Source organism: Rattus norvegicus, chromosome 4 (assembly GCF_036323735.1).
Source record: "Rattus norvegicus strain BN/NHsdMcwi chromosome 4, GRCr8, whole genome shotgun sequence".
NCBI lineage: Eukaryota > Metazoa > Chordata > Mammalia > Rodentia > Muridae > Rattus > Rattus norvegicus.
The window spans coordinates 144,086,823-144,102,125 of record NC_086022.1 but is presented as its reverse complement, the minus strand read 5'-3'; positions in this window follow the sequence as shown (position 1 = coordinate 144,102,125).

Sequence of the window (15,303 nt, the reverse complement as noted above, 5' to 3'; positions counted from 1 at the left end):
AGTCAGAGAAGAGGCCCTTGGTCCTTTGAAGGCTTGATGCCCCAGTATAGGGCAATGCCATGGCTGGGATGAGGTAGTGAGCGAGCGAGTGAGTGAGTGAGTGGGAGAGTGAGTGAGTGAGTGAGAGAGTGAGTGATTGAGTGAGAGAGTATGCTCATAGAGGGAAGGGGAGGAGAAACCGGGAAAGGGGGAAACATTTAAAATGCAAATAAAGAAAATATCCAATAAAAGAAAAAAGGTGTTATGTTGACAAAGATGCTATTTAATGGCTTGGGGAAAGACTAAATTCTAATTTCAAAGGGAGGTGGATATATATCCACAAATGTCTCTTACCTTGCATAACTGTATTTCCTCACTTCCTGCCAGCTGGGTATGCTGGGTATGTGCTCTTGTCCACAGGACATGCCTGGCTACACATTTGTTTTGACTTGCTGAAATTCTGCTTTGTCATACAACATAAGGTTGAGAGGTGGGAGGGTGGTAAAGGAAGGAAGGGGATGGTGGAAGGAAAACTATTGGGAGAGCATAGGGAGCTTTTTTTTTAATGCTGATAGTATGATTGGATAAAAGACAATGATAAAAAAAGAGAGAGTCGTCCACTGTGGACAGTGCATGTCCTGGCTGATGGTCCTGAATAATATTTACAATAAATAAATAATCAAACAAACAGGCTGAGCAAAACATGGCAAGAAAGGCAGAAAGCATCATTCCTCCATGATCTCTGCTTCTGTTCCTGCCTCCAGGTTCCTGGCGTGGGTATCTGCTGTGACTTCCTTTGAAAACCCACAGTCAAAGCTCTGACCCATAATTTTTCCTGTCTGAAAGAACTGCAGGGATGGAAATGAAGAGGAGCCTGAGGAAAAGGAGGACCAGCGACAGGCCCAAAGTGGGATCCAGCATACACCAGCTAAATTGAGGCCTCCAACACATATACAGCGGAGGAATTACAGGTCTAGGTTCAGTCAGAGAAGATGCACTTAACCCTCAAGAGACTGGAAGGCCCCAGGGAGTTTAGAGGACTGGTGGGGTGGGCTGAAAGGGGGTGCGGACACCCTCGTGGAAACAGGGGCCGGGGAGGAGGTATAGGATGCGGAACAGTCTGAAGGTGGATCAGGACGGGAAATATCTGGAGGTTAAGAACAAGAAAAAGAAAAAAGGAAGAATAGAAAATGGAGTATAATAAGTTGTAAGGTGAAATTAACCCTTTTTCCCCCGGTTGCTTTTGGTCATGGCATTTATCACAGCTACAGCAACTAAACTACAACAGCTGGCTTTAAACAACCACGAACTAACTGTAGGCTCCATCTACTTCACTGTGCTTTCCCTCTCCTTCTTTTTAGACTGCTGATGGCTAACATGACTAACTTGATAAAATCTAGGAGTCAGCGCTCCATGTGTACCTGTGAGGGATTTTTTAGAACTGCTATCCTCTGGGTATGCTTGTGAGAAATTCTCTCCACTGCGCTATTAGAGGTGGGAAAGCTACTCTGAAGGAGAGCAGCACATTCCGTGGACTTGGGGCTGCAGGAAAAGGAGAAAGCTATGAAGCATGAGTGTTCATTGCGCCTGTGACCTGACTGCAGATGCAATATGATCAGCTGCCTCAGGCGACTGCCAGCCAGATTTCCCCATTGCTGCTTCATTTTTGTCTTTGCAATAAAACATGATAACCAAAAAGCAACTTAGTGGATAAAGAGACTATTATATCTTATAATTCAAGTTCACATTTCAGAATAGCAGGGAAATTCATGGGAGCAAAACTTAAAACTGCTAGTCACAGCACATCGCAGTCAAGAGTACAGAGGAAGTAATGCATTTATGTATGCCACTCCTTGACTCACTGTCTAGGGAATGATGCCTCCCATAGTGGCTGGTCTTCCTATTCCAATTAACATAACCAAGACAGTTCTCTACAGAGCAGCCTAGACTAGTCGCACCTCATTGAGAATCTCAGGTAATTTTAAATTTTGACAAACCCACCTTGATGGACTGAACCCTCAAAATGTAGACAAAATAACAGCTTTCTCTTTTAAGTTGCTTTTCTATGCCTTTTTGCCTTGGTTTTCAGGATAAAAATAACTAACTCAGGACCTCTCAGATTCTAGTAGAATGGTGAGTTTACTTTCCCACTGGGAAAAGATCTACATAGTCCTTTTCCAAGTCGATAAATTTCTCTATTTTTTAAAGTATATAAATATACATATATATATATATATATATATATATATATATATATGCCTTCAATCCCTCCTCCGTACACACACACACGCGCACGCACACACACACACACACACGCACACACACACATATATATATATATATATATATACATATATATTTTAAACTATAAGTTTTCTGTCTACAAAGACTTCGCATTTGACAAGCTGTGGTGTTCATTTAGGCTGTTATTGGTAATCGCATGTCTGTCCCCTGAAAACAGTGGTCCATCCATATATGGCTCACTTTAATTGATTTTCTCCATCTGTACTGGCCTTCCTCATCTTGTGCACCCTTGACTCTTGCTATATTCCTCTCTTGGTATTCAGCTGTGCATTAAGACTCACCCTTGAAGAATCAATGCCAAGAGCTTTCCTTAAAATAATCTTTCCAGACTTCTGATGGTAAACAACATGGTTGTTCCTTTGTTGTCAGTCACAGAAACCATATTTTTCTTCATTGTTCTTCCCAAAATGTCCAATCATGCATTTATACATATATTTAATTAATGCTTGTCTTCTTCACTATAACAGGAATTAATAAAATTAGGCTATATTCAAATCTGACTCTCAGCCTCCATTTGTACAACGGCAGACATAAGAATTTTGTCATGGGAGCCTACCATAACTGTCATCAGAGAAGCCTAACAGAGCAACTGATGGAAACAGAGGCTGATACCCAAGGCCAAATGTTTGCTGGAACTTGGGGAATCCTGGGGAAGATGGAGAGGAGGGATCAAAGGAGTGGGAGGGGTCAAGAACATCACAAGAAATCCTATAGAATCAACTGACCTGGGCACATAGAGGCTCACAGAGACTGAATCACCAACGAGAGATGCATGGGATAAACCTAGGCCCTCCGCACATAATATAACAGTTGTTAAGCTTAGACTTCATGTGGGACTCCTACCAGTGGAGGACAGTTGCAAGTGGAATGGACAGTAGGTAAACTTAATATAAAACAAACAGCGTCATTTTAAGTGATTATAAAAGTATCTATGTAGAATCCTTGACTTTTCTCATCCATTGTTTGTTGTGCCTCCTCTTTGGCCTGTCACTGATGAAGTGATCAACCTTCAGTATGTTATGTATTTCTATTTTGATTTTTACTTCTTATACCGCTGGCACATAAAAGTATGCTGTCATGATGTAAAAATAGATAAGTGGTAGATAAAGCCATAAACAAAGTATTTTAAACTTTTAGAACTGGTTTTTGAGCAAATTCTATGTGTAGGGAATGATATGAAGGAACATCAGTTCTATGAACAAAGAAGAAAGGGTTTGAATCAAATCATCCCTGGCAGCTGTCATCTCTAAAGAAGCGTGCCTTCAACATTAATTATAACACAGATTGTTTGGTTTGAGGGTCAAGCTCTTTTTGCTTTTTCTTCTAGTTTGTAAGGTGCTGTTCTCTGTCGTGATGTCATGTTTCCTTATGTGTCTGCCTCCACACCTTCTTCAAGGCCAATGCCAGTGCTCAGCCTCCTGATCCCTTCCTAGATTGCTCTGGTTTTCCCTGATCTTGATTTTATGCTAGCACACAATTAATGGGGATGACACCTCATGCTTGAAAGCTCATCATCCACTCAATCTTCAGAGAGCATGTCTAATCAAACAGTATATAATTAGAGTACATTTAGTCCTAGATCCTTTAAGTCCATGGGCTAAAGTTGAGTCGGAAAGGCCAAAATTGTCATCACTCGCAACAGTGTGCAGAAATTAAAAAAGCTTGGTCCACAACCCAGCCTACTGGTTTAGCAACTCAAGAGAGCAAGTCTGACAACAGAGGGCAGCAATGATACTGACTGTGTATGTGGCTCTGCATTAAGGCAGTAGCTATCTATTCAATATTATAATCATCTATGTTATTTTATAATCATCTGCACTCTGTCTTATTAAAGAATTTCCTTTAAATTTTTCTTTTTTATTGTTCATTTATTCATTTACTTTTACACTCCAGATTTTATTCTCCTCCTGGTCATACCACTTCCTCCCCTCCCCTGCTGCCCCTTTGCCCCACCCAGTCTCCATGAAGATGGTCCTACTCCACCCACCCCACCAGACCTCTAAACTCCCTGGGGCCTCCATTCTCCTGACAGTTAGGTGCATCTTCTCTGACTGAACCCACGACCCAGGAGTCCTCTGCTGTATGTGTATTAGGGTGCTCAGATCAGCTGGTGTATACTGCCTGGTTAGTGATCCAGTGTCTGAGAGACTTTGGGGGTTCAGGTTAATTGAGATGAGTGGTCCTCCTACAGGGTTGCTCTCCTTCTCCGCTTCCTCCAACTTTTCCCTAATTCAACCAGGGGGCTGTAATTGTGTGCACCTTACTACATTTATTGATTGATTGGTTGGTTGGTTGGTTGGTTGGTTGGTTGGTTGGTTGGTTGATTGTGTGGCACATGTGCACAAAATGTACAGGAACACCTGTACCATGGCATGTGTGTGAAAAGCATAGGACAACTTTCAGGTGTCGCTTCTCTCCTTCTGTCATATGGATCCTGGGGATAGAACTCAGGTCATCAGGCTTGACATCAAGCATGTTTACTCGCTGAGCCATCTCATTTGCCTGAATTTGTTTTTTAAAAAACAATTGTGTGAGGTGGGCTAGACTAGGTCATGCTTGCTCGCTTGCTTGCTTGGACGAATGGATGAATGAAGCCATCTTAATAACCATTCATCGTCTCCTGGTCAATTTCTTGAGAAGCCAGAAGTGATAACCTTGTATACATCTTCAGACTTCCCCTTGTCAACTGACCTTTCACTAAAGGAACAGTTCAATGGCTTATGGACAGAATAACAATTCAAAGCACTGACAAGAACGTCATATAGTAATAAAATAAAATGAAAGCAAAGAAAGCATGCTTCAGGCACCGAAGGCAAAAGTCAGAACACCAAAATGAGCTACTGATTTTTCACTATCCTCTGTACCTTGCAAATGGAAATTCACCCAATTCAAAGTGTCTGAAATTGTATGTGTTCCCAATTTACCAAAAAAGAGATGAGAAACAATACTCATCTTAGGTAACTGGTCACTTAAGGACTTAGGAGAAAAAAAGTGTCATGTTGCTAATATACATCTTCCATTTTCATGAACACTTTGTCATAGGTGTTTTTCTCAAGATTCCAAATGATGGTTTTATCATTATCTTCACTGGGATAAAAAGTTTGCTTCTGAAAACGTGATACCAGCCCTGAAATTTCATGGGAGATGGGCAATGTACTGGCCAGGAAACCATCATTTTAAATAACTGATCATAAGGGGCATACTATAAAGAACGTACGTCTGGCAAATGTTTGAAGTTGACAAGTGCCCACAATTTCTGAGAGGAAATCAAATCAAACAATATTCTTGAGTTGATCTACAGTACGAGGGGAGGGGCAGACAGGACAGTATTGAGAATGTTCTCCTGTAAACAGTGAGTTAGCTTTGGCTTACTCTAAACACCTTAATTAGAGTTTTCCCTGCCAAGTAGAATACTCACATAGCTGTTTGAGGACTCATCACCCTTTAGACTCACACTTCTGTTTGCAAATGGACTAATAAAGCCCACAGAGTAATTGGAGAACAGCTGGACTGTTCCCCAAAGGGGAGCAGAATTTGGCCAAGCTGCCCAATGCTGTTCCACTCTAACACTTTGCCATCTGACAAGAAACACAAGCTGCCAAAGGCATGCCCTGGAAGTATTCTGCTTCTTCAGCTATCTTTCCTTCCCCTATATGCTCAGTTGTCTCCACAATGGACTATGTCCACATGTTCACATTCAGTTCTGGGTTCCATTCACAGTTTCCTGCTTATACATCATCCTTCATTGCCCTCTCTTGGAGTAGATACCTGGTCAGTTATTTTTCTCAATGTCTAAAATCAATTATCTATACATTTTTATTATTTTAATTGTCAATCTATTACAGGTAAGTAATAGGAAAATCCAATTAAAGTTGAATAGTTTGGAAATACATTATTAAAAGGCATATAACAATATACATTTCAGCTTTTCATTATCATCAACAGACAAATAACACTTTCTTTAAATGTTATAAAATCTGCCCCAGCCTTCTTTTCAGTTGTTTTTCAGACCAGTATGACACAATTTGTGGGCTAGCACCAAACTGGCCCATTCCTACTAATTCTGGTATCTTCTTCTCCATTGCCTACCAACATTTTGGCACCATCCCACATAGATCTTAACCCTGGAATACATCCCATAACCCTAACCATATTGAAATATATTACAAAAACAAAGACTAGGTAATTAAACCATTAGACAAAATACTTATGACCTCTCCCAATGTAGCAACCCAAAGCACCACCAATTCATTTCCCCTTCTCTGGGTTTCACTGTTTGAGAAACAAGCAGATTCTAGTGAAGCAAGAATAAAATGACAGATACTATTCAAATCAAAGCAAAGTTCTAAGAATCCAGGTCCCACATAATTCTCAGCAAAAATAAAAGCTGTGGAAATTATGAAGGAATCTAAACCTTGTATGGTGGACTGGTGTTCTAAAATCCCAGAGAAGAGCTGACAACACATTTAAAAACCGAAGAGTGCCTGTCTGCTATAGAAAAAAGTCGTTTGCTCTAGTCAGGACTTAAGCTGATTATATGAGTTCTATCTGTATTATAAAGGAAAATCTCCTTTACTGAAAGCCTACCAACTTAAATGTTAAGGTCGTCTGAAATCACACCATGGAAACATTCAGAAAAGAAATTGTTTGACCCAATATCTGGGCACTTTGCTCAGTGAGGTTGATATATAAAATTAATCATCATAGTATCACTATCAGGACCATGGATTGTACATACAAGCATAACCTTGAAGCTCCTTATATCTTCCTTCCATTCTTTTCAGGAAATGAAAATTTTATTTTGTTAGTGAGCAAACCCAGGAACCAACATGTTAATTAGGTCATTATTCTACCATGGAGCTATCTATAATCACAGTACTTGAGGGTTTTTTTTCTTATTTTATTGAAAAAATATCCATCCAATATACTCTGATCATGATTTTCCCTCCCCCAACTCTTCCTAGACCCCATCTACTTTCCTACCCTACACTCTTTCTTTTCATATCTTTCTATATAAAGCTGACATAGCTCTTTGTCTACCGGTAGACATTCAGGTCTGCCTCTCTTATCCAAAATGAAATTTATTTGGATTGAAGGTCACAGGGATTATACAAGATATTATAACCATTGCCAACTATATGTACAGCTGCCCTGCTATGGCCAGAGGACATTGTTTTCTTCATTCACTGCTTTTAGTTCTTACAACCTTTCCATTTCTTCTTCAATAATCCCTGTGACTTAGGAGCAAGGAGTAAAGTACAGGCATTCCAGTTAGAGCTGAACACTGCACTGTCTCTAATTCCCTACACTTTGATTAGTTGTCTGTCTCTGTTTAATCACCATCTATTCCAAAAAGAAGCTTCTGTCATGAAGGTTGAGAGATATAATAATCAATGGATATAACAGTAAATACTATGTCCATTTAGGATAATAATGGCAGATTTTCCTTTGATAAAGGTGCCAATTATGGGCTTCTTCTTCTGGAACAGGTCTTAAATCCATCACAAAGCAGCTACATCCATAATGTCGGAACCCCTATTGCACAAGAGGGATGTCTTCGCATCCCAGTAGTTAACTATAGCTCACCGCACTTTTGTTGACGTAACCACGAACTTATTTCAAAGAGCATGACAATATAAAGCTGGCATTGACCTAACATTCCTACTGTCTGGCTAGCTTTTATAGTACTAGACATGCTAGGCACACTACCTGAGAAAAAAGTAATCATCAAAATTACACAGCTGTGAACTTTGTGAACTATAATAAAGACTTGGTTGTTTTCTACAACTGTAATCCCAATGCCTTGATCAGCATTTTGTTCCCAGAAAAACAAATGTCTAAAATAATACATTCGGGGAAAACTGATAGACAGATGAATATTCTTCAGAAAAGTAATATTTTATAGATAATTTTTCATGGTGATTTAAAAGAAAGAAGATAAACAGATAGCAAAAGGAGTTGCTAGAAATAGGATGTATGAATGCATCAAAATTCTTATCGGTAGTACATGATGGTTGATATCAGTTGTCAACAATGTGTAGAATCAACTAGAAGACAAACCTCTCTCTCTCTCTCTCTCTCTCTCTCTCTCTCTGTGTGTGTGTGTGTGTGTCTACAAATTTTCAAGGTTAGGTTAATAGAAGTTGCAATATAACTCTCAATGAGGGTGTCACCGTTCCACAAACTAGGGCTCTATATTGCCTAAAAAGTTACAAGCCAGCTGAACACTGACATTGATTTCCCTCTATCTTATGGATAGAATAATGTGACCAACTATCTCATGTCTCTACTGCCATGGCTTCCCAACTGTGATATATGGCACAGTGATATGGCACAGTGAGTTAAAAATAAACCCATCTTCCTGTAAGTCACATTTTATTCGGTTTTTGTCATAGCAATGCAATAAGGGAGGAAACTAACACAGGCTACTTTCTCACTTCTCAGGAACCATCTACCACAGATGGCAACACAGATAAACTAAAGGGCAACTAGCTGACTCTAGTAGAGTTGTTTCCTATAGCAGCTTTTATCTCTTCTTTCTCCCTTTTTCCAAACCAATGTTAGACAGTAAATTCCTTCAATGTCCCTTAGCTTTGGTTTATTTATCTTTTAAATACTTTGTTGGTATTTTACTAGCATTTTTAAAAATATGGATTCTAGTTAAATTCTGAGATTAAACATATAAGTTGCAAAGATAAACACAATGACATAGCACATCAACCTAATAAAATACACAGCACAATTTGTAACATCAATAGTTCACTAGAAGCATTAGCAATTGTACATGTATGTCTAACGATGGCAAGAACAAGAAGACTTGAATGTGTCTTACAATAATTTTGCATGCAGAAGGACAGAAAAGAGGTGATCTTTAAAACAAAAGCACTTTCACTAGAAGGACTTTTGTGGATATTTGCAATATTAAAAGTGCAGTGAAAGGAACTGAATACTCTACAGATTTATAAATCAAATAAAAAATAACAAGTATATGCATCATTTGTTTGACAGAACATATTTGGAAAGTCCATCACAATTACCAAGCTAGTTTTCAAAAATGGTTATCAACAGAATGAGACAATAGAAGGAATTTAGTATAGTAGAAAGGAATATGCATTGCAGGCACTAGAAAACAATTTAAGTGTAGATGGCAAGATTGTGGATCATTTTATCTTATTTTGCAAGCCTTACATTTTCACTTTTCAATTTCAAAAAAGTATAGAAAACAATGAAGCAGCAATTTAAGTACCAAAGAAATATTAATATATCTTTCAGACTATGCGAGTCTCTAAGTTACCAGGATCCCATGTAGCTGTACCTTCCTACTATTTGCATTTCTCCATTTGGTTCGGTAACTGCTTCTGAGACTATGACATTCCATGGGCATTGACTTAGGTACTGGCAGTCTCTTTATATTACCTTCCACCTCAAGAAAATTAGACACAGTTGTTGCTAAAGCAAAACCTTTGTGATATTGTTTGTGTGTCTTTGCTCATAAATATGATCAGCCACAATCTCTATTAACCACACACTGTGCATATTCATCAAGCAAATATTTATTTGCTAAATATCAAGTACGTAGGAAGCATTGGACTGGATGTAGTAACGACAAAGATGTGAGGAGCGTTTGTTGAGGAAATCATCCATCATTATTGCTACAGTTGCGATAAATATCTTTAAAAGTCCAAGTGCTGAAAGCTTATTTGCCAGTCTGCCATTGTTGAGATACAGTAGAACCTTCAAGAGGTGAAGCTTAAAAGGAAGAAGAGAGGTCACACGGAAATGCATTCTCAAGCAAATTACTAGGACTAAGACATTGGCTCCTAATGGCTCCCCATCGGCTTTCAGTGGACATGAAGTAAGAAATTTCTGTGCATAAGAATGCTTTGCCTTGACCTCGACAACAATGGAACCAAATGATGATAGTCTGAATCTTGTGACACTAAATTAAAATAAACCTTTCCTTCCTGAAAGTTTACTTCTTACGGTATTTTTGTCACAGTGGTAGAAAGAGGACACTAACACAATGGAATACAGAGGAGATGCAGTAATCAGTTGCATTTTTCTTTTTTTTTTTATAGCTTGTTTCTATTTCTTTATTGGAGGTAGATGTGAACACATACACTTTATTTGGGGTGAAGCAGGGATTTGATACTTTTTTGGGGAAGGGCATGAGAATATCCAGGAAGGAGAGGTCATTGGCTGAAGGCTAAGGCTGTCTAGATCCCTTATTAGCATGGAACTGATGCTCCAGGTGCTACGCTACATGACTGAGTGCCTACGGTCCTCTCAGCTGGCACTTGTGGTCACATGTTCCAGAGCAGGCTTTAGAGGCTGGGAGGAGGTAGCTCCTATCAGCTCAGACCTCTGAGCTTCCCAGGGTTTGAGCACACCCCATCTCACCAGTTCTTATGTCTGTCTGGAAGCGTGGTCCCCTATGCCCTACATCTAACTTGCTATTAACAAGCTAGCTAAGAAGAACATGGTGCACTAAGACCTTGAGGTCATAGTCATGGGGTATGGTGAAGTCCTGTGGCCATCTGTGAATCACAGGACAAAGACCGATAAAACCTTTAACAGAACTAACAACAACAAGTTGACACCTTTGCGTCTGGCTTTCAAAGCACTCAGTTGGCCCAATGCCTACCAAGAGTTTACAAGGTGTCAGCTCTTGTCTTATCCTATTTTTCTGCCACAACACATTTCTTGTCACAATTATTATATGTGGATCAGTGTTACCTCCAGTGTACAGACGAACTGAAAAGTAAAATAACACATTTGATTCCACAAGGCATGTTGTGATGCCCAAAGTTAACCTGTAAGCCCTACCTTCCCAGGAACCAGATAACTTCCTGGAATGCTAGAAATTGTAGTTCTTGAAAAATAACAAAGCGTCATGGGAAAGTAAGATGGCCTGTAAGTTTGTCCTTTAATACATGGCTCCAGGATATTGGCAGCTAAGCAATTCTAGGGAATGGTCCTGACCAAAGTTCATCTCTTGGTCAGTATTTAATATTTAATAAAGCTTGTTTTAAATTAGGCCCCAAATGGTGGAACTGACTTTTGTCCACCAAATTCCAGGATTAACAGTAGTATGGCCAGCACTGGATCCCAACTGAGTCTAGTCTCCCTTTCTACCAACTGCATGATGCCTCTTTGAACAGTAGCACCCTTGACTTCAGGTTGGAAGGGTGAAATGGGCAGTGAAGCTCATTATTTGCTTCTGTGAAAAACCTCAGCCACATGGAAGTCAAAGTTGTAATGATAATAATGGGGTCTTGAGTTGGGGTGGAGGTTACAAGAACGATATAAATAACAGAGTTCAGGTTGCCAGTTTGTTTATGTCACTGAGGCCTTGCACATGCTAGGCAAGTACTCTACCACTGAGCTACACCCCAAACCCTCTTTGCTATCTTTTTTTTTTAGTATTATTAACTTGAGTATTTCTTATATACATTTCGAGTGTTATTCCTTTCCCGGTTTCCGGGCAAAAATCACCCTCCCCCCTCCCCCCTCCCCTCCCTTATGGGTATTCCCCTCGGAACCCTCCCCCCATTGCCGCCCTCCCCCCAACAGTTTGTTCACTGGGGGTTCAGTCTTAGCAGGACCCAGGGCTTCCCCTTCAACTGGTGCTCTTACTAAGATATTCATTGCTACCTATGAGGTCAGAGTCCAGGGTCAGTCCATGTATAGTCTTTAGGTAGTGGCTTAGTCCCTGGAAGCTCTGGTTGCTTGGCGTTGTTGTACATATGGGGACTCGAGCCCCTTCAAGCTCTTCCAGTTCTTGCTCTGATTCCTTCAACGGGGGTTCTATTCTCAGTTCAGTGGTTTGCTGCTGGCATTCGCCTCTGTATTTGCTGTATTCTGGCTGTGTCTCTCAGGAGTGATCTACATCCGGCTCCTGTCGGTCTGCACTTCTTTGCTTCATCCATCTTGTCTAATTGGGTGGCTGTATATGTATGGGCCACATGTGGGGCAGGCTCTGAATGGGTGTTACTTCAGTCTCTGTTTTAATCTTTGCCACTCTTCCCTGCCAAGGGTATTCTTGTTCCCCTTTTAAAGAAGGCGTGAAACATTCACATTTTGATCATCCGTCTTGAGTTTCATTTGTTCTAGGCATCTAGGATAATTCAAGCATTTGGGCTAATAGCCACTTATCAATGAGTGCATACCATGTATGTCTTTCTGTGATTGGGTTAGCTCACTCAGAAAGATATTGTCCAGTTCCAACCATTTGCCTACGAATTTCATAAAGCCGTTGTTTTTGATAGCTGAGTAATATTCCATTGTGTAGATGTACCACAATTTCTGTATCCATTCCTCTGTTGAAGGGCATCTGGGTTCTTTCCAGCTTCTGGCTATTATAAATAAGGCTGCGATGAACATAGTGGAGCATGTGTCTTTTTTATATGTTGGGGCATCTTTTGGGTATATGCCCAAGAGAGGTATAGCTGGATCCTCAGGCAGTTCAATGTCCAATTTTCTGAGGAACCTCCAGACTGATTTCCAGAATGGTTGTACCAGTCTGCAATCCCACCAACAATGGAGGAGTGTTCCTCTTTCTCCACATCCTCGCCAGCATCTGCTGTCACCTGGGTTTTTGATCTTAGCCATTCTCACTGGTGTGAGGTGAAATCTCAGGGTTGTTTTGATTTGCATTTCCCTTATGACTAAAGATGTTGAACATTTCTTTAGGTGTTTCTCATCCATTCGGCATTCCTCAGCTGTGAATTCATTGTTTAGCACTGAGCCCCATTTTTTAATAGGGTTATTTGTTTCCCTGCGGTCTAACTTCTTGAGTTCTTTGTATATTTTGGATATAAGGCGCCTATCTGTTGTAGGATTGGTAAAGATCTTTTCCCAATCTGTTGGTTGCCGTTTTGTCCTAACCACAGTGCCCTTTGCCTTACAGAAGCTTTGCAGTTTTATGAGATCCCATTTGTCGATTCTTGATCTTAGAGCGTAAGCCATTGGTGTTTTGTTCAGGAAATTTTTTCCAGTGCCCATGTGTTCCAGATGCTTCCCTAGTTTTTCTTCTATTCATTTGAGTGTGTCTGGTTTGATGTGGAGGTCCTTGATCCACTTGGACTTAAGCTTTGTACAGGGTGATAAGCATGGACCGATCTGCATTCTTCTACATGTTGACCTCCAGTTGAACCAGCACCATTTGCTGAAAATGCTATATTTTTTCCATTGGATGGTTTTGGCTCCTTTGTCAAAAATCAAGTGACCATAGGTATGTGGGTTCATTTGTGGGTCTTCAATTCTATTCCATTGGTCTATCTGTCTGTCTCTGTACCAATACCATGCAGTTTTTATCACTATTGCTCTGTAATACTGCTTGAGTTCAGGGATAGTGATTCCCCCTGAAGTCCTTTTATTGTTGAGGATAGCTTTAGCTATCCTGGGTTTTTTGTTATTCCAGGTGAATTTGCAAATTGTTCTGTCTAACTCTTTGAAGAATTGGATTGGTATTTTGATGGGGATTGCATTGAATCTGTAGATCGCTTTTGGTAAAATGGCCATTTTTACTATATTAATCCTGCCAATCCATGAGCATGGGAGATCTTTCCATCTTCTGAGGTCTTCTTCAATTTCCTTCTTCAGTGTCTTGAAGTTCTTATTGTACAGATCTTTTACTTGCTTGGTTAAAGTCACACCGAGGTACTTTATATTATTTGGGTCTATTATGAAGGGTGTCGTTTCCCTAATTTCTTTCTCGGCTTGTTTCTCTTTTGTATAGAGGAAGGCAACTGATTTATTTGAGTTAATTTTATACTCAGCCACTTTGCTGAAGTTGTTTATCAGCTTTAGTAGTTCTCTGGTGGAACTTTTGGGATCACTTAAATATACTATCATGTCATCTGCAAATAGTGATATTTTAACTTCTTTTACGATCTGTATCCCCTTGACCTCCTTTTGTTTCTGATTGCTCGGGCTAGAACTTCAAGAACTATATTGAATAAGTAGGGAGAGAGTGGGCAGCCTTGTCTAGTCCCTGATTTTAGTGGGATTGCTTCAAGTTTCTCTTCATTTAGTTTAATGTTAGCTACTGGTTTGCTGTATATGGCTTTTACTATGTTCAGGTATGGGCCTTGAATTCCTATTCTTTCCAGGACTTTTATCATGAAGGGGTGTTGAATTTTGTCAAATGCTTTCTCAGCGTCTAATGAAATGATCATGTGGTTCTGTTCTTTCAGTTTGTTTATATAATGGATCACGTTGATGGTTTTCCATATATTAAACCATCCCTGCATGCCTGGGATGAAGCCTACTTGGTCATGGTGGATGATTGTTTTGATGTGCTCTTGGATTCGGTTTGCCAGAATTTTGTTGAGTATTTTTGCGTCGATATTCATAAGGGAAATTGGTCTGAAGTTCTCTTTCTTTCTTTTTTTTTATTTATTTATTTTTTTTTATTATTATCTTGAGTATTTCTTATATACATTTCAAGTGTTATTCCCTTTCCCGGTTTCCGGACAGACATCACCCTCCCCCCTCCCCTTCCTTGTGGGTGTTCCCCTCCCAAGCCTCCCCCCATTGCCACCCTCCCCGCATAGTCTAGTTCACTGGGGGTTCAGTCTTAGCAGGACCCAGGGCTTCCCCTTCCACTGGTGCTCTTACTAGGATATTCATTGCTACCTATGGGGACAGAGTCCAGGGTCAGTCCATGTATAGTCTTTAGGTAGTGGCTTAGTCCCTGGAAGCTCTGGTTGCTTGACATTGTTGTACTTTTGGGGTCTCGAGCACCTTCAAGCTCTTCCAGTTCTTTCTCTGATTCCTTCAACGGGGGACCTATTCTCAGTTCAGTGGTTTGCTGCTGGCATTCGCCTCTGTATTTGCTGTATTCTGGCTGTGTCTCTCAGGAGCGATCTACATCTGGCTCCTGTCGGTCTGCACTTCTTTGCTTCATCCATCTTGTCTAATTGGGTGGCTGTATATGTATGGGCCACATGTGGGGCAGGCTCTGAATGGGTGTTCCTTCAGTCTCTGTTTTAATCTTTGCCTCTCCCTTCCCTGCCA